A 24636-nucleotide genomic window follows, 5' to 3' on the forward strand; every position below is an offset into this window, starting at 1 on the left:
GGAGTGTCTTCCTTCTTGCCATGTTTTCCAAGCTGGGCTTTGCTTCTCTGGTGTTCCCGGCTGCTCATCACATTGCTGAGCTACTTAGGCCCCGCTGGATGCTCGTTTCTTCCTGACAGTTGTGGTAAAACAATTCACGGACTTAGATAAGGACACACGTGTCCTCGCACCACGTACGTGTCTGACATGAAGCTTTCCAGTTACTGGAAAGCAAGACTGAAAAGGCTTTCTGTCACCTGCCAGCTACTAACAAAACCGCATTCACAGCGGCTCTGATCGGAGGCAGCATCTAAAGCTGTGCGCAGTTCGATCCTGTGATGATTAACTCACTTCCCACTAGTATCTCATGCAGGCCCATTATCTACTGTCAATATTTTTATAGCCCAAGGCAAAGATCTGCTTACTTCCTCTTACAAGGGAGGTGACAGGGTTTTTTCCCTCTCTTTTTTATTTTAAGTAGATAAATATGTACTCTACAAATATATTTGGCGGAGGAGGTAAGAAGGGAGGAAAGCCGAGCCTCGCATCTGCTGCTTTCAGACTCACCATGTAGTTAATAATTTCTCTGGAATAGCTTCACAGGGTGGAGACTGCATGAAGCTAGGACACGGATGTCGGAAAGATTCAGGTCTGGAAACGTTTTCATCAGTTTGGTGTCCATGCACCAAGTCCTCAGTCTTAGAAATCTCTCTTGGAAATTCACCCGAAAAACACCAAAGAATTTGAATATAGTCTTCATGTTCAAGGTAGCGGGAATTTATGACTTTAAACTGCCATAGATATTTCAAATTCAGTTTTTATAGTTTATATAAGCAAAACATAGTAATTAAATCAAAGTATTATATCCTGTGTGTGTAATTTGCTCATATGCCCACAGGTGTGTTTGTGCTTAGGGACGCCAGAGGTCAACTTTGAGGTCACGTCTCAGGCATCAGCCATCTTGCTTTTTGAGACAAGGTGTCCCAGTGGCCTGGAGTTCACTGGTTAAACCAGGCTGGCAAGCCAATGAGTCCTAGGGAATCAGCCTGCCTTTCTTCTCCATTGCTGATCTTCACTGTAACATGAGAAGGCTGGGCCTGCTTGTTTGTGTTTCTGTCCTGCCCAGCCCTCCAGCTGTTTAGTCCCAGAGAAAAATCACACACAGATCTCTGTAAGTTATAATGCTGATTGGCCTTTTAGGTCAGGCTTCTTATTAGCTAATGCTCACATCTTGATTAACCCATTGTTCTGATCTATGTTAGCTATGTGGCTCAGTACCATTTTCAGTGGGGCAACTCACATCCTGCTGCTTCGGTGATCTGGGCAGGAGTGGGAGGAATCAACTTCCTCCTTCTCAGAATTCTCCAGCTCTTCTTGCATCATTTCCACTTCCTGTCTGGGTTTCCCACCTACACCTCCTGCCTGGCCAATCAGCATTTATTTAAAACATGATTGACAGAATACAGACAATTCTCCCGCACTTCCCCCTCTTTAAAAAAAAAAAAAGGAAAATATCCATAGTCCATTTTTTGGGAATGTGGGCATAGTATTCTAGGCTACTTCCAGCTGATTGAGGGTACTGATAATCTTATGGGGACCTAAAGAAAATTTAGAGTTATGATCAAGTCCTGTGAGTCTTGATCATCTCAGGTAGCAGTCTTGAACCTGTTCTGGATGAAGAACTCAGACATCTGGGCCATCTGTTCCTACCAGAGATTTTTCAGGTGGCCTTCCTTGATCAAAGGTGATTTTTCTTAACTCTGAATAAATCCAGAGCCCCTCGTTTTCTGTGGAAACAAAAGCAAAATCTCTTCTCCAAAGTAACATACCTTTGGACTTCAATTTTGAAGCCAAGGTATTTTCAAAATACCTATCTTGGATTAATTCTGCAGTATTTATAAGCAAATACCTTTTAGCATCTCCTTCCTCACCATTCAAACAATTCAAAGAGAGCATAATAGCAAACAGTATCAAGATTCTCTGTGTATTTTCCATCTTTACGTGGCTTTATTTTAACCTCTATTTCTTTTATTTTTACTTTTAACTTTTGGCTTTTTGAGACAGGTTCTCTGCATATCTTTGTTCTGGAACTTCCTCTGTAAACCAGGCTGGCCTTGAACTCCCAGAGATCCGTCTGTCTCTGCCTCCCCAGTGCTGGGATTAAAGGTGTCTACCACCAGACCTTGAATTTACAGAGCTCTGTCTGCCTCTGCCTCCCAAGCCTTGGGATTAAATGTGTGTACCAACTACTCTCTTTTTTTAAATTATTTTTAAGGACTTTAAACCATTTAGAGATTTTTTTTCAATCTCTCTTTACTGTATATCTCTCTTTTTCTGACCATATGAGTTTTTAATTTGCTAAGGAATATGGAGAAGACAACACTCAAAAGCTCCTATGGCTTTTCAAGGCCCTTGCCAGGAAGCAAGCTGCAACATTGTATTCATAGTCTGAACTGCCGGCTTGAAAGTCAAGCGTTTTCCCTGACAGGACAGCCCAGAAAGCCAGCATTTTAAAACAGCATAGCCATGGCTGAAAACCGAAATGTTTACTCTAGTCTTTCCCAAGCTTTCTCAGGCTTTCTGTGGATGCAGTTATCCACGTTGGGTGCCTTTCTGCAGCCATAGCAGGAAAAAAGCTGAGCTGTGAGCAGGATCCGGAACCAAGCGCCAGAACCAAGAGGCTGAGGCGAGGCTTGCCCCTCTTTTTTTAAAGAGAAATATACCACACCCCAGTGGGCTGGTATTTCAGCGGCTATTGGCTGATGGAGCGGAAGGCACTCCCGCAGCACCGTGGGCTCGTACTTCAGCAACTATTGGCTGAAGAAGCGGAAGGTACTCCCGCAGCACTTCATAAAACCTGAGTTCTTGGGACCCAGGTTCTCATTCTGACAAGGCAAGAACTTTACAACTGAGCTTTCTCTCCAACTCCTGGGTGTACTTCTAAAAGAGATGGACTTCCTTGGGTCACTCTTTAGCTCGAGGCTACACGAGCTTAATAAATACTATAAATGATAAAGGAAACCACAGAAGTGGGAAACTCACAGTGTTGTGAATGAGCACATCAAAAATACATAAATTATGGTGCAGTATTCACCTTTGAAATGTTTTACACTGAACGCATGTCTGTGAAGAGCTAGAGATTCTTTCTGAGTTGATTGTAATACTCTTTTGCGAAAGCATCAGGGACAAGCAGTCTAGTTCAACGGTGGGAACTGGGCTGATGAAGTGTGAAGCCTCGAGGTCAATCCCCAGCACAATAATTAAATGAATGAATAACTAACTAATAGAGCAGTAGATAACAAGTCATCAGTTCTGAGTTTCATTCGCCATTTTTTCACTGTGCCTGTAAAGCAAAGAATTCAGTTCCTGTGAGCCTCTTTAATTATCTATAAAAGAATAAGACGTAATTAAACCTCATCTCCTACTTCATGGGGCAGTTGTGAAAGGTCAGGTATAATATAACACTTAAGATTTACGTCAACATTTATGTATCAGTCAGATTAAACCAGGTTTTGTTCTAATAGTGAACAAAAGCAAGATTTTAGGAACCCGAGTAACTAAGGTTTATTTCCTCTTCCAAGTGGGACTTAACTGTAATCACATGCAGACCTAGAATGGCTCAACAGATGCATTACTTTTGCTCAAATGCAACATGAAAGAAAAATGTTTGACTGTTTGCAGTGATGGTATATTACTTCTGCTCACAATAGTGACCAAAATCACCTGCTGGGCTCTATTCCAATGCAAAGAGCCCAGGACAATCATATGATAGTAATATCAAAAACAGAACTACAAGTAACATTAATGACCTTAATGATTGAAAGGGGGTTAATAACAAAATAAGATAAAATAAAATTTATCAAAAATGTACAGGAAAATTCTGGAAATTAAGGCAGACATATTTGAAGACAAAATCATTCTTCACTTGTATGATTGAACTTTCAAAAGTAAACTTGCTATAGTCTTTAAATTAAATGCTATGGGTATTCCTCAGAAATGCAGAAAGTATTGGCCCAGAAATTCCTAAGATGAAGCATGTCACTTAACTTGTTTCGTTCAGGTCCTGGTTTTCATACAGAAGTGTTAAAGGTAGGAGCAGGCTGAGCTCCCGCCCAGATCCCAGCTAGCTTACCTCCAAAATAATTACATGGAAACTGTATTCTTTTAAACACTGCCTGGCCCATTAGTTTCAGCCTCTTATTGGCTAATTCTCAAATCTTGCTTTAACCCATATTTAGTAATCTGTGTAGCACCACGAGGTGGTGGCTTACCGGGAAAGATCCTAACCTGCATCTGTCTCGGAGAGGAGAGTCATGGCAACTGCCTCACTGCCTTCTTCCTCCCAGCATTTTGTTCTGTTTACTCCACCTTCCTAATTTTCTGTCCTATCAAAGGGCCAAGGTAGTTTCTTTATTAACCAATGAAAGTAACACATAGACAGATGACCCTCCTCCATCACAGAAGTACAGAACTGTTTTATAAAACATGATAGAAGCAACAGCTATTAGTAACTGGGTTTCCTTTCTATGCTCTTAAAGAGTGAAACCAGTGACAGATATGGGTTGTGCATACCATTAATGGATAAGCCAGTCTCCAAGTGGAGTCAGTTATGATGAGTCCAAGGCTTTGAGGAAAGGTACGGGAAAGGGGCCTTCCCTTCTCAGATCTGGAAGCTGAGAGAAGCCTATAACTGCAGGCACAGAATTTGCCTAAGAAGAGGAACACAGCAGGAGGCAGAGCAGTTAGAAAGGTGTGTGTGTGCACACACGTGTTCTAAGATGCATTTTGTGCTCTTCGAATTCAACTTTCAGAGAATTAATTACATCCTTCATCTTCCTATTTGCTTCTGCCAGTGAGTCTCTTCCACTGATTTTTTGCTCTTGTTTTGGCTTGTTTGTATTTTTGTTTGCCCATTTGTTTGTTTTGAGGAAGAGTCTCCTCACTCTGAAGCCCTGGCTAGACTCAAATCCAGGCTTGGCTCAATTGTGTAGCAGCCCTCCTGCTATGACTCAAGTGCTGGAATTACAAATTGGGCCATCACTTCCACTTCTAAAATACTTTTAATTTTGTTTTGTAACCAATTTTATTTGCACAGATACAATTTACTCTGTACTTGAGGCTCTTCATGATTTTCAGATTCTTTATTTTGTGATGGTACAGATTGAAACTAGGCCTCTGCATAAGCTTGACATTCACTCTACCACTGAGCTACGTTTCCAGTCTTCATCCTTCATTCAATTTCTGCAAGTCATCTTGGCCTGAGTCTCTGCCACATAGATTTAATGGTGTCCTGAACAACACAGAAATGGAGGATATTTACTGTGATTTAACCAATGGTTGAAAGTATGAGAATTTCAAATTATATCCTAAGAATAATATACAATTTAGGATCAGAACATAGAACTCATTAACACATCCATTGTTTGGATTACATGATTTTCTCTATTATTTGGATCAATTTGGTAAAATGAATATTTAGTTTCATTTATTTATTTTGCTTAAGACTTTTGGTAGTTTGAATGTAATTGGCCCCCATAATCTCATAGGGAGTGGTACCATTAGGAGTTGTGGTTTTGTTGGACTGCATATGGCCTTGTTGGAAAAAAAATGTGACACTCTGGAGATGGGCTTTGAGGTTTCCTATGCTCAAGATATTGCCCAGTGTCTCAGTCAACTTCCTGTTGCCTGCAAGATGTAGGACTCTCTGCTATTCCTCCAGCACCATGTATCATCATGCTTTTCCTCATGATGATAATGGACTCAACCTCTGAAACTGTAAGTCAGTCCCAAATAAATGTTTCTTTATAAGAGTTTCTGCGGCCATGGTTTCTTTTCACAGGAACTGAAACCCAAACTAAGACAAGGCTACATCAGGGTGGCTATTTGAACAATGGTATTAACTGAAAAATGTGGTAAACAGCATCCTTATTTAACATATCTAAGAAAGACTATTTTGCATAAAGAAAAATACTTTTAAAAATTATATACAGTGTTTATAACATTATTTAGCATTTTCCCAAAGTTCTTCTTTGCTTATTGAGACAGAGTCCTAGTATATAGCCACACTGGTCTCAAAATCACAATCCTCCTGCCTCTGCCTAGTGAGCTCAGAGATTACAGACAAATGCCTCCACATTCAGTTCTGTTTTTCTTTCAACTACTTGGAAATGTTCAACCAGATTAAGCTGTACTGCATTAAATTCTAAACTGCAGAAAGCATCTGAAATAATTGAAAAATCCCCATAATCAAATGAAAACACAACTGACTAAACCTTTGGGACACAACCAGGGCAGTTCCAAGAGGAAGGCAGAGCTGCCAGGGCTTACATTAGAAATGCAGAGAGATCGCATGAGGACAAGAACAAACCGCACATGAAAGCAGTAGGTGACAAAACGCAAGTGTCGGGGAGAAATTCCTGAAATGGAAACTGTAATTGCAGAAGTAATTGACCTAAGACTTGGTTTTAGGAAAAACTGTACAAGATTGACAAAGAACTAGTCACACTGAGAGAGAGAGTGAGAGAGAGAGAGAGAGAGAGAGAGAGAGAGAGAGAGAGAGAATAAAATTAGAAGTGGCCTGGAACATACTCCACTTAATCACAGTGAAAGTCAGAGGATCATTAGAGAATATTCTGAAAATTTATATTTCACAAACCTGGAAAATCTAAAAGAAATGGAAAAATTCCTAGACACAAGTGACCTACTAAAATTAAATTAAGAAGCTATGAAATGATTGAAATTCTAATAAAAAGTCCTCCACTAATTAAAATTCAAAGATCATATAAAGGTCATAGCTAATTTTACCAAACCTTTAAGAAAAGCAAATAGTGCTCTTCAAACTTTTCCACCAGACAGAGCAGGAGGGGACACTTCCACACTCATGGTATGAAGCCAATCACCCTCACACCCAAACTGGAAAAGTACATAACAAGTAAAAGTACAAAACAACAAAAAAATGAACAACGAGAAACCCTTATAAATCAATTTCCCACATGATTACAGTTGCAAAAAACCTCAAGAAAAAAATTATTGTACGTGTATTAGTGTTCATCTGCATGTATTTACATGTACCACATATATGCCTGATGATTGTAGAGGTCAGAGGAGGATTTTAGATCTCCTGGAACTGGAGGTACAGTTGTAAACCTCTATGTGGTCCTCCTGCAAAGGCAGCAAGGACTCTGTAGTAGCATTTCATTTGTACTTTAATAAATAAAGCTCGCCTAATGAGCAGAGAGTAAGCAGCCCCACTGATCAGCCTTATAGACCAGGCAGTGGTTGTAACATGAGGTTCCGGCTTGTTGGGGTATCTGTCCCGCCCAGTACCCCACAGCCAGCAAGCCCCAAAGAAAATCACACCCAGGACTCCATAAGATTATAAACGTATTGGCCCATTAGCTCAGGTTTCTTATTAGCTATTATGACTTATATTAACCCATTATTCTGATCTATTTTAGTCATTTGGCTTGGTACCTTTTTCAGCTGTCAGCTCACGTGTTGCTTCTTCGGTGATCTGGGCAGGAATGGTGGAGGGAGCTTCCTGCTTCCCAGAATTCTCCTGTTCTCATTGCATCACCTCTACTTCCTGTCTGGTTTTCCCACCTATACTTCCTGCCTGGCCAATCAGCGTTTATTTAAAACACGATTGACAGATTACAGACAATACTCCCTCACCAAGGGGTGACACATACCTTTAATCCCAGTAGCCATCCAAACACTCTAGTGCTGGGGTTAAAGACCTGCACTACCCAGTTTGGGTAGTCTCCTCTAGACAGCTCTCAGTCATAGTCTCTTTCTGAGATTCTTGGAGGCAGGATCGCCATTTAGAACTGAGGTCAAAATAAGAGCCAGTGGCTGGCTGCTTTGCTTCTCGGATCTTCAGGTTGAACCCTAATTTCCCTCTTTGAGTTTTTATTAATCATGTTTCAGTATTCTTTTGGGGGGCTTATTTTTTATTTTAAATTTTTTATTCATTTTATATACCAGCAACAGTTCTCCCTACCCATCCTCCTTCTGCTTTTCTTCCCACCTCTCCCCCTACCCTAACCCCAATCACTCGTCAGAAAATTTAAAGCCTTCCATGGGGGTTCAACAAAGTCTGGCACATTAAGTTGAGGCAGGACCAAGCCCCTTCCCCCTGCCTCAAGGCTGAGCAAGACATCCACTGTATGAATGGGCTCCAAAAAGTCCACTCATGCACCAGAGATAGATCCTGATCTCACTGCCAGGGTCTCTCAAACAAACCAAGCTACGAAACGGTCACCCACATGCAGAGGGCCTAGTTCAGTCTCTTAATCATGGAGCTATCTTTCTAAAATCAAGAATGAGAGAAAAGTAATAGGGTGCTTTGAATGAGAATGGCACCCATAGGCTACTAGATTTGAATGCTTGGTTCCCAATTGGTGAAACTGAGGATTAGAAGGTATGTCACCCCTTCCCATATTGGAATTTGGTCGGTCTTGGGCTTGTGCAGGCCTTTGGAATGCTGTCACATCTGCTGTGAGTTCATGTGTGCATCTGCACTGTTTTGTCCCCCAAACACTGTTAATTATCTATTGCAAAAAGAAGCTTTTCTGATGAAAGTTGAGAAATGTCTTCTAACCCTTTATGCCACTGCATTCTATCTACTCCTCACTTGGGATCCCTGCCCCCACCATTGGTATGGTACCTTACCAGTTTGCTGAACTCCATGGGTATTTCAAGTAAAACATATATATCTGAACATTGAAAACCAATGAGCACAAATGAGAGAAAACATTACATTTGTCTAGGTCTAGATTACTGCACAAAGAATAAGTAATTAATTCCAGCACCATCACTTTACTTGTGAATTTCAAGTCTCATTCTCCTTAACAGATACATAATATTTCACTGGAAAAACGTTCCATATTTTCATTGTCCACTCATCAGTTATTTTCATTATCTATCCATCAGTTGATGGATATCTAGGTTGTTGTGAATAGAGCAGCAATGAACAAGGAGGATCAAATATTTCTGTAGCAGGATACGAAGTCCTTTGGGTGTGTTCCCAAAAATAATACAGCTGGGCCAGTGGTAGATACATTTCCTGCTTTTTAATAAATCTCCGCAGCAATCTCCACAAAGGATGCACTAGTTTGCACTCCCACCAAGTGTGAATAAATGTTTTTCCTTTCCCAAATCCACACCAGCATGTGTGCTCACTGAATTTAGGTCTTATCCATTTTGAGTGGGGCAAGCTGAAATATCGAAGTAGTTTTAATTTGCATTTCCATCATGATTAAATACATTGAACAGTTTTCACAGTCGTTTGTATTTCATCTTTGAGGACTCTGTTTAGTTCCATGCCCTGTGTTGTTTTGCTTTCTTGGTGTTCAAATTTTTGTGGTCTCTCCACATTCTAGATACAAACTCTTTGTCAGATTTATAACTTGTAGAATTTTTTCCTATGAGGAAACCAGTCTCTTCACTTGAAAGTGATGTCCTTTAATGTATAGAAGATTTTGTTTTATGAGGTTCCTGGGTTTTTTTGTTAGTGGTCTTAATGGCTGCATTGCTGGTGTCTTGTTCAGAAAGTTTTTCTTAAGCAAACAAGTTCAAGCATATTCTCTCTTTTCTGCTTTATCAGATCCAAGGTTTCAAGTCCTTTGCTGAAGTCCTTATTTCCTTTGAAGCTGAGTTATGTGCAAGACTGAAGAACCTGTCTTCAACTCTCTACATAAAGTTATCCAGCTTGACCAACACCATTTTTGAAAATTCTGTCTTTTCTCCAATGTATATATTTGACTTCTTTGTCAAAATTAAGGTGGTTGCATGAGCTGGCATATATGTGGGGCTTTGAGGCTACTGTATTAGTCAGTGAGTCTGTCTTCATGCTAATACTTTTATATTACTATAGCTCTATATTATAGCTTGAAATCTGAAGTAGTGCTAACCTCAGCATTTTCTTGTTCAAAATTGTTTTGGCTATTCTGGGTATTTTGCATTTCCATATTATATTTAAGATTTTTTTGCAGTTTTTGTAAAGAATTACATTGGAGTTTTGACAAAAATTGCATAGGACCTGTGGGTTGCTTTTGATAGGATGACCATGCTCACACTATCAACTCCTAATAATCCATGAGAAAGGGAGGATTTTTTCCACCTTCTGGTATCTTATCGCATTTCTTTCTTCAGTATCTTAAAGATTTTTTTCTCCAAGATTTTACTTCCCTAATGTTTTAGTCACTGTTCTATTGCTGTAAAGAGGCGCCATGAGCAATGCATGTATTAGTAAAGAAATGATTTAAATGGGAACTTGTTTACAGTTTCAGAGGCTTAGTCCATTATCCTTATGGCAGGAAACACACAGGCAGATATGGTGCTGGAGAACTAGCTAGCTACAGTCTGATTCACAAGCAGAGAAAGACAGACTGGCGTGGTACTGGTGTGGGTTAATGAAACCTCAAAGCCTACTCCCAGTGACAAACTTTCTCCAACAAGACCACACCTTCTAACCCTATCAAAGAGTTCCTCTCCCTAGAGACTAAGTATTCAAATCTATAAGCTTATGCGGTACATCTTATTCAAACCTTCACACCTGAATAGATTTATTCCATTGTATTTTTGAGGCTATTTTGAACTAGGTATTGTTTCCCTGATTTCATTCTTTGTATGACTGCCATTTATATAGACATTAGGTACTGATTTTAGCTTGTTACTTTTGTGTCCTAATACTTTGCTGAATACGTTTTTCATATAGGAATTCTATGGTGAAGTCTCTGGTATATAATATTATATTATCTGCAAGTAAGGATACTCTAAATTCCTCCTTTCCTGTTTGTTTCTCATTTCAACCCTTCACTTGTCCTATTGCATAAGATGAGAAATCAAACACTGTTTAGTACAGGAGGAGAGAGAGCATTTACTTTATGTAAATGCTTGTAGTTTTTATTCTTTTAGCAATCTGTTAGTTATGTATATTATGTTGAGATATGTCTGCTGGATCGCTAGAATCTTTAGAACTTTTGTCAAAACAATGATGCTGGGCATTTTTCAAAGGCCTTTTCTGCATCTAATGAAATGATCATCTAGCTCTGTCCTTGAATCTATGTGGTGGATTACATTTATTGAGTTATGTATGTTGAACCATTTCTGCATCTTTGGGCTAAAGCCAACGTGATCACTTATCACTTGGGATAATTTTTTCTGTGGTCTTTTTTAAAGAATTAATTTCACTTGTATTTTCATATTTAGAAATTGAAAACAATAGCATTATATAAATGATAATTTTGTGCTAATATTTGTTCAGCTTATACCAGAGGATGAAATATTTGTGACTTCCAGTTTCGTGTTTCTGTGGGATTTCTGAGTGTGTGACTAGGTGGGTCTCCCATTCTTCTGTCTTCTCTTGGGCTCCTTTCCTTCTGCTTGTTTGTCTTGTCTAACTCCAGTATGATAGTTTTTGTTTTATATTATCTTGTTATTTTGTATTTTATCAATATCCTCTAAAAGCTCATTCTTTTCTACTGCAAAACAGAGAGTGGTTGGATCTGAGTGGAATGGGAAACAAAGAGTAAGTGGGAGGAATAAGGGGGAACTATAATTATGACATAATTATGATATAATTATGATATATTATGTGAGAAAGGAATCTATTTTCTTTTTCCCCTTTCCTTTTTTATTTCTCTCTTTTCATTTACATACCATACAGGTGGTTTTCACAACTGACTTTTTCTTTAGACCTGCATTTGTAACAGTGTCCCAGGCACACTCATTTCAATAAGAAGAAAAAGTGAAAGTATACAATTTGCATATACAATCACTTAATGATATTAACTCACTTATTTTTCAGAATTAATTCTATATTAAGCTAATATTTACATACTGATATTGCTTAATACTGGGCTAATATTTTTCCACAGAAAGAACAGGTTTTATTTGTTCACTGTACAAGCAAGTATTAAGTATATGTAATCTTGAATAAAGTTTACAAGTATTTTATTGAGAACTTTTTTGTATTTTTTTTTATTTTTTTATTTACTAAAAATTTCCATCTCCTCACCTCCTCCCATTCCCTCTCACTTCCCCCATTTTCACTCCCCCTCTCTCTCCAGTCCTAAGAGAAGTAAGCGTACCTTGCCCTGTGGGAAGTCCAAGGCCCTCCCTCCTGCATCCAGGTCTAGGAAGGTGAGCATCCAAACAGACTAGCCTCCCAAAAAGCCAGTACATATAGTTGAATCAAAACCCAGTGCCATTATCATTGGCTTCTCAGTCAGGCCCCATTGTCAGCCACATTCAGAGAGTCCAGTTTGATCACATGTTGGTTCAGTCCCAGGCCAGCTGGCCTTGGTGAACTCCCATTAGATCAGTCACACTGTCTCAGTGGGTGGACACACCCCTCGCAGTCCAGAATTCCTTGCTTATCTTCTCCCTCCTTCTGCTCTTCATCTAGACCTTGGGAGCTCAGTTCAGTGCTCCAGTGTGGTTCTCTGTCTCTATCTCCATCCATCACCAGATGAAGGTTCTATGGTGATATTCAAGATATTCATCAGTGTGGCTATGGGAGAAGGCCAGTTCAGGCACCCTCTCCTCTGCTGCCCAAGGATCTAGCTGCGGACATTTTCTAGGACACCTGGAAACACCTCTAGAGCCAAGTCTCTTGCCAACCCTAAAATGGCTCCCTTAATTAAGATATCTTCTTCCCTGCTCCTATAGCCACTCTTCCCCCACCTCAACTATCCCACATCCCCAAGTTCTCCCCAACCCTCCACTTCTCCCTTCTCTTTTCTCCTCTTCCCTTCCCCCCACCTCACCCCCACCCTTGTGCTCCCAACTTTTGTCTGGCAATCTTGTCTACTTCCAATTTCCAGGAGGATAAATATATGTTTTTCTTTGGGTTCACCTTCTTATTTAGCTTCTCTAGGATCATGAACTGTAGGCTCAATGCCTTTTGTTTATGGCTAGAATCCACTTATCAGTGAGTACATACCATATTCATCTTTTTGGGTCTGGGTTTTCTCACTCAGGAAAGTGTTGTTTTATTTCCATCCATTTGCATGCAAAATTCAAGATGTCATTGTTTTTTACCGCTGAGTATAACTCTAATGTGCATATGTGCCACACCTTCTTTATCCATTCTTCCATTGAGGGGAACCTAGGTTGTTTCCAGGTTCTGGCTATTACAAATAGTGCAGCTATGAACATAGTTGAATAAATGCTTTTGTAGTATGATTGGGCATCTCTTGGGTGGAATTACTGGCTCCTGAGGAAGGTTGACTCTCAGTTTCCTGAGAAACCACTACACTGATTTCCAAAGTGGTTACACAAGTTTGCATTCCCACCAGCTATGGATAAGTGTTCCCCTTACTCCACATCCTCTCCAGCATAGGCTATCATTGGTGTTTTTGATTTTAGCCATTCTGACAGGTGTAAGATGGTATCTCAAAGTTGTTTTAATTTGCATTTCCCTTATTGCTAAGCAAGTTGAACATGACCTTAAGTATCTTTTGGCCATTTGAACTTCTTCTGTTGAGAATTCTCTGTTCAGTTCAGTACCCCCATTTTTTAATTGGATTATTCAGAATTTTAATGTCTAGTTTCTTGAGTTCTTTATACATTTTGGAGATCAGGCCTTTGTTTGATGCAAGATTGGTGAAGATCTTCTCCCATTCAGTATGTTGCCTTTTTGTCTTAATGATAGTGTCCTTTGCTTTATAGAAGCTTCTCAGTTTCAAGAGGTCCCATTTATTTATTGTTGCTCTTATTGTCTGTGCTACTGGGATTCTATATAGGAAGTGGTTTCCTGTGCCCAGGTGTTGCAGACTACTTCCCACTTTCTCATCTATCAAGTTCAGTGTGGTCAGATATATATTGAGGTCTTTAATACATTTGGACTTGAGTTTTGTGCATGGTGGTAGGTATGGATTTGTTTTCATTCTTCTACAGGTTGATACCCAGTTATGCCAGCACCATTTGTTGAAGATGCTTTCTTTCTTCAACTGTATAATTTTAGTTCCTTTGTTGAAAATCAGGTGTTCATAGGTTTGTGGATTAATATCCGAGACTTCGATTCTATTCCATTGGTCAACATCTCTGTTTTTATGCCAATACCAAGCTGTTTTCATTACTGTAGCTCTGTAATAGAGTTTGAAGTCAGGGATGGTAATGCCTCCGGAAGTACTTTTATTGTATAGGATTGTTTTGGCTATCCTGGGTTTTTTTGTTTTTCATATAAAGTTGATTATTGTTTTCTCAAGGTCTGTTATGAATTTTGGGGGAATTTTGATGGGCTATCCTGGGTTGTTTTTTTTTTTCTACATGAAGTTGAGTATCATTCTTTTGAGGTGAGGTCTGTGAAAAATTTTGCTGGGAATTTGATGGGCATTGCGTTGAATCTGTAGATTGCTTTTGGTAAGATTGCCATTTTTACTGTGTTAATTCTGCCTACCCAAGAGCATGGGAGATCTTTCCACTTTCTAGTGTCTTCTTCAATTTCTTTCTTCAAAGATTCAAAGTTCTTGTCATACAAGTCTTCCATTTGTTTGGTTAGAGTTACTCTGAGGTATTTTATACTATTTGTGACTATTGTGAAGGGCGATGTTTCTCTGCTTTCTTTCTCATCCCATTTATCATCTGTATACAGGAGGTCTACTGATTTTTTTGAGTTAATCTTGTATCCTGCTACATTACTGAAAGTGTTTATGTGTTGTAGAAGTTCCTAAGTAGAATTTTTGGGGTCTTAAGCTGATTTTTAAAAATATCCAAACTCATGTGTTCTCTGTTATCCTGTTATACTCATAATTCATAAAATACATTTTTCCCTTTTCTTCACACATAAAGGTGTTTTAATCTCTCTGTGGTGCTTGATTTATGTCATGATACAGTATAGAGGATCATAATTACAAATCTTCTTTTATATTGTATTTCTGGGTAAGAACTTTTGTTTCCATATTAAAACTTTTTAGGCTAAATCTAACAGAGATAAAACATAAAGTTCCAAGCTTATAAGTCAATTAATATATAAGCTATTAACAATTAATCTTAAATCATAAGCTATTACAAATAAGAGATACAGTCTAATTAGTTATCTAAACAAATGCTCAAGTAATTTAATTATTATAAATGTATATACTATAGTCACATAATATATACAATATATGGTCTATATAAATATATATGGTATATAAAATATATTATATAAAAATTTATAAATTTAAAAATAACTTGCTTTAACTGTAAACTATACAACTTATCAATAAAAAAATTTTGTTTGGTTTATAAGCTAAAATTTATTATACTTTATTTGTAAGTTATTATTAAAAATACAAGTTATTGACTAATCTTATAAAAACTATTTAAATATATTTCAAAATCTTTGAATATATTCTCATAAATATATAAGTGTTTATATATATTTATGAACATATTATTGTTGATATAAATAATTCCTTATAAGCAAAACTATGCCTTATTCTAGTTTTTGCAGATGCTTTATTTGAATAATATATATCTTGGAGTCAATTGCAGTCCTTTATCTATTAAAAAGGCAGGGTAAATGCCTCAAGTTACTTCTTTCGAAAATATTTTCAAAAATTTAACATCTAAAGCAGTAGATCTAGCCATAGCTTTATAGAGGCTTTAGCCACAAGAGAAACATTCTGCCTGCCCTTTCAATATTCTTTAAAAGTAAAACTAAAACATTCTCCTGGTCTTAATGGAGACACCTTCTTAATTTTAAACATACAGCTTTTTAATCAAGAAAGGGGATATTACTGCTTTTAACCAAAAGCTTTTAGGTTTCCAAAAAGTTCTATTATGTCTCAAAAATGAGTCTCCTTGCTTATTCTACAACATGGATTTCAACACAGGCCACAAATAATAACAAACCTCTTATATCTAGCATATTTACCTCTTATGAAAGGTTCTTATGAGGTTCAAGAGAACAATTTAGATCCACCAACAACATCACCGGCAAAAAATAAACTCAGATAAGTATTGGTCCACAGTTTGTTTTCCCATCTGCCTAATATTTTTACAGGGGAGGGAAAATTTTCCCTCGCTTCCTGGCCTAAAATGCCTTTCTCTCAACTGCCAAAACCTTAAAAATTCCAAGTGTGCACCTAAGAGAAAAGGTTTCCTCTCTAAGATTCTTTAACTTCACGTTTTTCTATTAACATGCATTTATTCCAGCAGATTTATAAACAAAGTGTTACAGACTGCTCGTCCTCTGACCATGGCTACCTTGCAACAGCTCTGCTACTTCAACCCTGCCCTCCAGCTCTCTCTCACGCTAGAAGGTCCTATTGCCTTTTCCAGACACAGCCTCAAGGAGTCTGTGACAGCCTGCTCCTCCCTGCTCTCCAAGACTTCCTCAAATTTCCAGTCTTCCACTCTTCAAGGCCTACAACTTTGCCCGTTATCTGCAGAAAGCAAACATGAGAGAACTCTACACCCTTGGTCACTCTTTTTTTAAAACTGTACTGAACTCTGTAGCCCAGGGACTAGGCTTCCCTTCAAAAAGGTTTTATTACGAATTGTATAGATTCTGCCTATAATTCTGTAATGTACATGTTATCAGACAATCTCTCTATGTATTTCTGACAATTGTTCTATGAAGGTATTGTTCTGTCATTGCTAAAATGGTTTATTATTGCCTTAATTACAAATTTATCAGGTCTGTTTCAACTACAGCCTTGGTCCTACAGATGCACACCACTAACCAGGTAAACTCTATCTAACAATACTTCATCAATATACAATCTATTAATCAAAGGCTGATAGATAAAACTAACAGTTTAAACTAACACTCCTTTCCTTAAAAAGACCTCAAACCTACAACTTTTAGATACACTTAACCACAACATGTCATACTATTACAGATGTTCATATTATTCCCCTGTTTTACTGTAGATAAAAGAGACTTTAAAATCACATACAACTCATCTAGAAGATGGCCAAAGTAGTTCTCAACTTGTCATCAGTAGATTATTGACTATTAATCAAAAAGAAAACTATTATTCATTGCCCAGAGAGATATATACATGCTGCATTTATTAAATAAAATAAGGGGAGATGTTGGAACCCACAAGACTAAACAGTATATGTACAACTGGCCGATTCATAAAGGCAGACCCACAAGTATGCCATTTATAGGGCACCCATTTTGCGGAGCTGTGGGAATACTCGTCTTTTGGGGAAAGTCACTGCCATATCTGTAAAAATCTTGTGAAGCCACGATTTTTCCCTTCAAAAATGGGAGTTATTCCCAAAATAATACCTCAGCAGTGTAAATTTTCCTACATGGGCAGCAGAGAGACCTTGCTCCATCCCCCCACCCACACACTCACTCTTTGTTATAACAGTCAAATTTATGTAGAGTCAATTCCACATAGAAATTTCTGTAGAAGACAGGCACTGAGCAAGAAGGTAGCATGCCCCACCTTTGCGAACAAACAAATCTGGGTGTCCCCAAAACTGGTTATCACAAAAGGGATTAGATGAGGAGAATGGGTGAATCCAAGAATCAGGGATGTTTAGTAATTTTATCTAATAGTTTGTTTGGGATGTCAGATATTTCCCTTTGAATGCTGGTTCTTTTCTGGGTTCTTTTCTGTTTTGGAGTACAGCTTTGCCAGGTTCTGCCTGCCCCTTTTGTGATTTTGGTATGCATATTATTATTGTCCCTGCCTATGGAATTTTCCAATTATGTCTGTAAAAACTAGAAACCTCATGGAGAACACCCCTTATTGTTATTCTTTTTCTTCTCCTCTCTACTTCTTCTACTTCTTCTTCTTACTCTCCTTCTTTCTTCTCCTTCTCCTTCTTCTTTTTCTTCTCTGCACCCTTTCAATTTACTTTCTCCCCTCGCATGAAAAATAAAGAACATGCAGAAGTATTTGAGTTAATCATTCTAACCCTCAGATCCTCTCCTGCCACAGACTTCCAATTCTGAGCCCTGAGTGGGTACTGAGACTGGTACTCAAGCCCCCTGAAACTAATTAGAATAAAGAGAGAGAAAATACCCAAATTAATTAAATTAGAGGAGCCAGAGACACAGCTCAGCAGGTAAGGGTGCTTGCTGCTAAACTTGATGACCTGAGTTGGATTCTCAAGGCCTGCAGGGTAGAAGGAGAGAACTGACTCTGACCCCCACAATTGCACCAGGGCACATACAAGCCCTTTCCTAATAAATAAATTACCACATAAAAATTTAAAAATTGGGTAATAAGGTATTCGTTTCACAAAATACAATGAAAGGTGATAGCAAGAAGCTAAAGATCTTGAAACACAAACACAGCTTTTGAGCAAGGCATCTAATAGAGTATTTGAGTGAATGAAACAGCGACCTTTGAATCTGCCATCACTTCACCTGGGTGATTAATTTCAATTTTTTTTTGCTTTACACACCCTGCCATAAACTTTTTTATTTACACTTTATTGTAACTGACTTCATGACATTTGCTCTTGCTTAATAATAATCGGTTAACAGCAAGGGCAGGTGTTCTCAAGGATGCAGCCTTTCCGTGGCATGAAATCTAAACAGTTCTACCAATCATTGTAAAACATGTAAAGATAAAATTGTCTCCACTGCAGTGTCTGAATGAAATAAGGTGTAACTGTGAAAAAGGAGCCAAGGATGGAGAAGGTCAAAGGCAAAATTTGCCCAGACATATTCTCTCGGGACTGACTGTCACTCTTCCTCTCAGTGCTTGCATTTGATCTGACCGACCAACACAAGGCTTCGTGCACACTCCTATCTCTCTGTGCCATGCTTATATGCAAAGTTCATGAATAACTGAACTGCTGGGATGAGTTTTCCCTTTCTTCAAGGTCACGGGCTCCCACTCCTAAGCTTCCTCTGTGCACTGTGCTTTTCACTTCAAAGAACTTTCTGTCACCTCCCTGCTCAGTCTACAGACAGTTCTCTGGGCATTATCCAGCCTCAAAGCACCAAAGTACAGATTCCCTTCTAAATGGAGGGCTTACATTTTCACTCCTCTGTGTTTTCTAGCCCAGGCTGGACACACTGGTTTCTGTAAGTTAGGTTTCTGTATCTTATTAAAAACTCTCCCCATGTTGCTTGGTCTTTTCTCCAGATGAATCATGCCCAAGGGTAATCTTTAAACCAGAAAGATATTAATCATTATTAAAAATTAATGTGGTAACTGAGTAAGCACATAGCCTAATATTGAATTACTGACTTGCATCAGTTTAATAAGTATTGGGGGTTTTAAGAACATGACATTGAAGACCCTCTTGATCTAAAGGGTATTCTTAAATTAATTGAGTTCTCAGAGCAACAGTGGGGGTCAGGATGAACAAGGACAACCCAAAGTGGAAAGAGAAAAGTTGCTTTCCTCTTCAGGGTAATCAAGGTGACTAGAGAAGCAGAAAAAGTATTCACGAGAATCCACATCCTACTAGACATAAAATTGAGGCTGGGTAGGAGATGTGGGTGTCAAATCCAGATCTGTAAATCCCAACCTAAAGGGCTAAAGACTATTCACTTCTTACCTTTTAAAAAAAAAAAAACTTTTTATTGCAAAGCATTATATTGGACCTTAGTTGCAATTCATTTAGTAATTAGTCAACCATGTTTACATGTAGAAACACAAATCTGTCGAGGTGCTTTTTTGTGTAAGGAGCTGACAATTACCCTCAGAGTGGATTATACGAAAAGGATGGCGTTGTCCAACCTGTCAAGATCTTGCATCAGCTTGGGTTTAGGCACGGACTGATTTGAGTCCTATGTTTCCAGGCCTTTTCCCTGAGCCTTGTTTACCTCTTCAGACTCACTTTCTCCACAGACTGCCTCCTGCAATGCTAGCTTTCACAGTGTTAGATGTTTTTTCACTTAAACCCAGAGGGAGAAAGGGTGAATTTCTCCAGTAATAAAACAGGAGCTCTGATCTCCAGTTGGATACAAATAAATTAGGACACGTGCTTAGGCCTAAACCAATCTGCTTTGAGAGATGTTGTTTCCTCTATTGAATTAAACGATAGAGCCCAGTGCTGCTATGGGAAGAAGTGAGCAGAAGAGAGGTGATTAAGATTTACAGAAAACTGGCGGGTTTGTAATAGAAACTGCATCCACAGCCAGAGCAGGCTCTGGGAGCAGTTAGGACTCCCCATGGTGGTGAGTACCTGGAAGGTTAGGTGATGGGATAGCAAAAGAGAGGGTGGGGCCAGGGCATGTGCTCCTTTGTTATGCTTTACTTTTCTTGCAGTAAACTTGTGTCATGGGAATCACCTACCATGTTCTTGTTAGTGTTGCATCGCTGCAAGGCTGCATTGCCTGTACCTGCAAAGAAATTTAATTTACCAGTCCTTTGGATAAATTCTATTGATTTCTGATATTTCAGTTAAAAAAATGAACCCCTCTCAGGAAAATATTTGAGCAACAGCAAATCATTAGACATCAAAACTAGCTAATAGTCAAGTTAGCTATAGGCAACAAATAACCTTCCTTTCAAAAGGTAAATTTGGTAGTACTTTATAGACTTTTTTAAAAACAGGGATAAAGAGACTTTTGAGCTACTTTACTTATTCATCTATTTTACATTATTTTTTCTTATTTAAATAACATTTATTTTTCATTTATTTTACAGACCAATGAGTTCCCCCCTTCTCCTTCTGTCCCCTCCCCTTTCTCCATCTACCTCCCTTCCATCGCCATTCTGAAAGGGTCAGGTCTCCCATGAGCTTGCATACAAGGCTTGTTAAGTTGATGAAGAACTGAGCTCCTCCCATTATGTCAAGGTGGGACCACGTAATCCAGCATACGGAGCAGGTTACCAAAAGTCAGCCAAGCACCAGGGAGAGGTTTTGCTCTCACTTTCAGAAGCCCTACTAAGAAACCAGCTACACAATTGTCACACACATGTGCAGAGTGTCTAGGCCGGTCCCATTCAGGCTCCCTGACAGTTGTTCATGACAGTTGGTCATGACAGTTGACCATGAGCTCAGGTCACCTATCTCTGTGGGTTCCTCCAGTACGACCCCCATGACTGGTACCCCTCCATCTTCTGCAAGACTCTCTGGATCTCACTACCATGCTTATCTGTGGATCTCTGCCTCTGCTTTCATTAGCTACTGAATAGAGTATCTCTGAGGGTCATTAGGGAAGTCACCAATCTGTTTATAATAGATGGTCAGTTCAGGCACTGGCTCCACCATTGCTAGGAGTCTTAGTTGGGATCATCCTGTGGCTCCCTAGGGATTTCCTAGTCATAAGACTTCTCCCTAACTCCAAAATATCCCCCATCAAGATGTCTCTATTATTACCCCCCCCTCCATCCTGCCTCCAACCCGCCTCCCACACCTAACCCAACCTGCTCCCTCTAGTTTCCATCCCTCCATCACCCCACTTTATAGACTATTTTGAAGCAGCTTTACATCCATAGCCAAGCTGCATGCAGTGTACTGAGCCTAAACTATTTTTTAAACTATATCCCCTAATGAATTTAACTGGTATAACTTATATATTGGTATAATGAATTTTACTTAACTATAAGGGAAACCAGGAAGCCCTTAATAATGCTCCATGTTCACTAAATGACTATTCTCTTCATAAAGAGTGTCTTTGCATTCACTTGAAATAGAGAATTCAAACCAAAGAATGGATAAGAAAAATGTGGTACATTTATACAATGGAGTACTACACAGGAGAAAAAAATAAACACATCTTGAAATTTGCAGCAAATGGATGGATCTAGAAAACAAGATATTGAGTGAGGTAACCCAGACCCAGAAAGACAATTATCATATGTACTCACTCATAGACGGTTTTTAAACATAAAACAAAACAAAAAACAGTCTACAAATCACAATCCCAGAGAACCTAGACAACAATGAGTACCCTAAGAGAGACATACATAGATCTAATCTCCATGGGAAGTAGAAAAAGACAAGATCTTCTGAGTAAATTGGGACCATGGTGACCACGGGAGAGAAGAGGAAGGGAAGAGTGCAGAGAAAACTTTAGAACTCAATAAAATCAATAAAAATGTATACTTGACTAAGAAAAAAATACAAAACAAACAAATAAAACCCAAAGAGTGACATGAATATTTGGACTTGGAACTTTTTCTTAATGTGACAAGAGTATCTCAGGCCCTCGGCAGCTCCAATCCTTCCACCCCTTCCCTATCTGATGGAGGAAGAGTGTGTTTGAAAAACATTTTACCTCCCAAAGGTTTAGTCCTTCCTTGACTTGTCTATCTCATCAAACAATATATGCTGTCTTAAAGGATTCATTGACAGAAATTATTAGCCATTTATTATGCTTTTATGTTACTATTAAACTATGGAGCTATGCTTTAATGTGTATACTGTGAACTGCCGAGAGTAAAAATGCTTTTGAAATTCCTGGTCCCTATTTTGCTTGAGTGAAGGGGTGGCCTGAACCCATCTGACAAGAATGAAATTTTAAATAAGATTTTAAATAAGACATTCTAAATTATTTCCCACTGAGATTGAGTCTACACTTACATCTAACTCAGTGGCTCTCAACTTTCCTGCTGCACCCTTTTAATACAGTGCATCATGTTGTGGTGGCCACCAACTATAGCATTATTTCTCTGCTATTTCATAATAGCAAATTCGCTACTATTTTAAATTGTAATATAAGTATCTGATGTGTAGGATAGCTGATGTGATTTCAGACCCCAAAGGGATCATGAACTACAGGTTGAGAAACACTGATATAACTCCTGGCTACAACCTTAAATTCAGTGTAGAAACATTGTCTCTGAAGGGGAAGTTATAAATAACACCTTTTACAACATTTCCCCACAAATATTATATGTGGACAGAAAGGCAAAACTTTCTCATGAAAGTAAAAAGCTTCCAGGCCTCTTATTTGCACAAACAACTTGAGTAGTCGGTCGTACAGGAGGTGAGGAGATTTTGAGGCATAGGTACAAGATCACAAAATATTTCTCTGGACTTTTGGGGAAAAATGATCTGTAGAGACTATGCCTACGAACGCATCATAAATTGAAATTACATTTACTAAACCTAAGTGACAACTATATTTACTGTATCTAGTATCCCAAATACCATAACAGCACAACCCACTGCTATAGGTCAATTGTCTTCTGTGCGGTCAGAAGGATTGCTGGCATCTGGGGCACATTGTGTAGTACTGGACAGTCACAGCACCTTAAACAGTATGGTAAAGCATAGCTCTAGGGTAAATAAAGATCACAGTTACAAATCCAAAGAAAAGACTTTACAGAGCAAATGTTGGGTTTACTCTATTATAGCATAAAAAAACTGTAAATTGAACAATTGCAAACCAGGAACCATCTACTTCACTCTTTTAACTAAGCCCATATTTTTAAAGAGGTCACCTCCAATTCCACCAGACTTTGGACACTAAAATATGCACCCCCACACACAAATTGAATATATCCCTGATGGGGAGTTGATTCCTGTGAATGTGGCAGATGACCTATGCACCACCAACAAGCAAAACGTTATCTAAGATTAACAAATTTTTCATCCCTCAATTATTAAGTCAAATCAAAGAGTCAAATTACCACTAGTATATAATAGGTTGCTTTTGTTGATATAATTCAGGGATTTTTAAAACACGCTATCAGCATGTTCATTCAGAAAAAAGCAAGTCTAAGTATCTTCAGCAATTCTTTCACAATTGGTCTAATATATCTACAGAAGAAAGCCCCTTGCTCATTCCTATTTGAAGAATGTGGTGCCAAATGGCAATTTGTCAACTCCAGACTGAAAAGTAGAAGAGTATTTGCAAGATAAGCAGCTTATCAGTCTAGATACTTGATAGTCATATCATTGCGATCTCACCACCAAGTTTAGAGTCTGAACTCACAGTAAAGAGGTTAAAGTAGTCTACTCTAGAATCACTACTTGTTTTTGCACTTCAAACAATTGCCATGGTTTTTAATAAGTAAGAATGTAGTAAAAAGAGGCTTGTATTCTTAGGGATTTACAACTGGCCTTCTGAAAATGCTTCCTGGTAGGTACTGTATGTTCCTTTAAGATTATTGCTCGCTGTAAAAGTGGGCACGCACGCCAGGCTGTGCGTTAGGCAGTTTTTACAATGCTCCCCGGGTGTGCCAGGCCTTTGAGGCATGGAGCCAACTGTGAAGCTGCCACCATCCAGCAGCAGCCGTGCAGACTGTGGTGTGTCAGTGTTTATGGCTTTGGCAAGCGGTTCCACCTTTTCTTCAGTAATATTAAACATTAACTTCCAACTTCCAGAAGTATTCAAAATGGCTCAACTCTGTGCTCTCCAGCAACTTTAAGATTAAGCAAATACGTTTCATAAGTTGCAGGCTCATTATCAAGTGAAATGCTTGCTTTCTGCAATCCTACCATGGAGTAATTGAGTGACAGAGGAAAATACATAAGTATTAATATTTGCCTTCAGTAGTTGGCTAAAGCTTTAAAGTTTGCATGGTAATACTCGTTCTCAAATCTTTTTAAAGGCAAGTTGGAGAGATGTGCAAATTACTTTTTAAGTGAGAGACAAAACCAGGGGTGAAGTTTTAAAGAGTCAAAGCAGATAGAAACAAAGAAGGATTGTACTTGTAGAAATATTCAGATGGAGACAGCTTGAATGATTTCAGAAAATTATTACATGTCTATTTTTTAGTTTATTTTGCATTCATGAATAGAACAGAGTTTCTGCAACAATGAGGGAAGAATATTAATACTGTT

This window comes from Myodes glareolus, chromosome 6 (assembly GCF_982192425.1).
Source record: "Myodes glareolus chromosome 6, mMyoGla1.1, whole genome shotgun sequence".
In the NCBI taxonomy this organism is placed as follows: Eukaryota; Metazoa; Chordata; class Mammalia; order Rodentia; family Cricetidae; genus Myodes; species Myodes glareolus.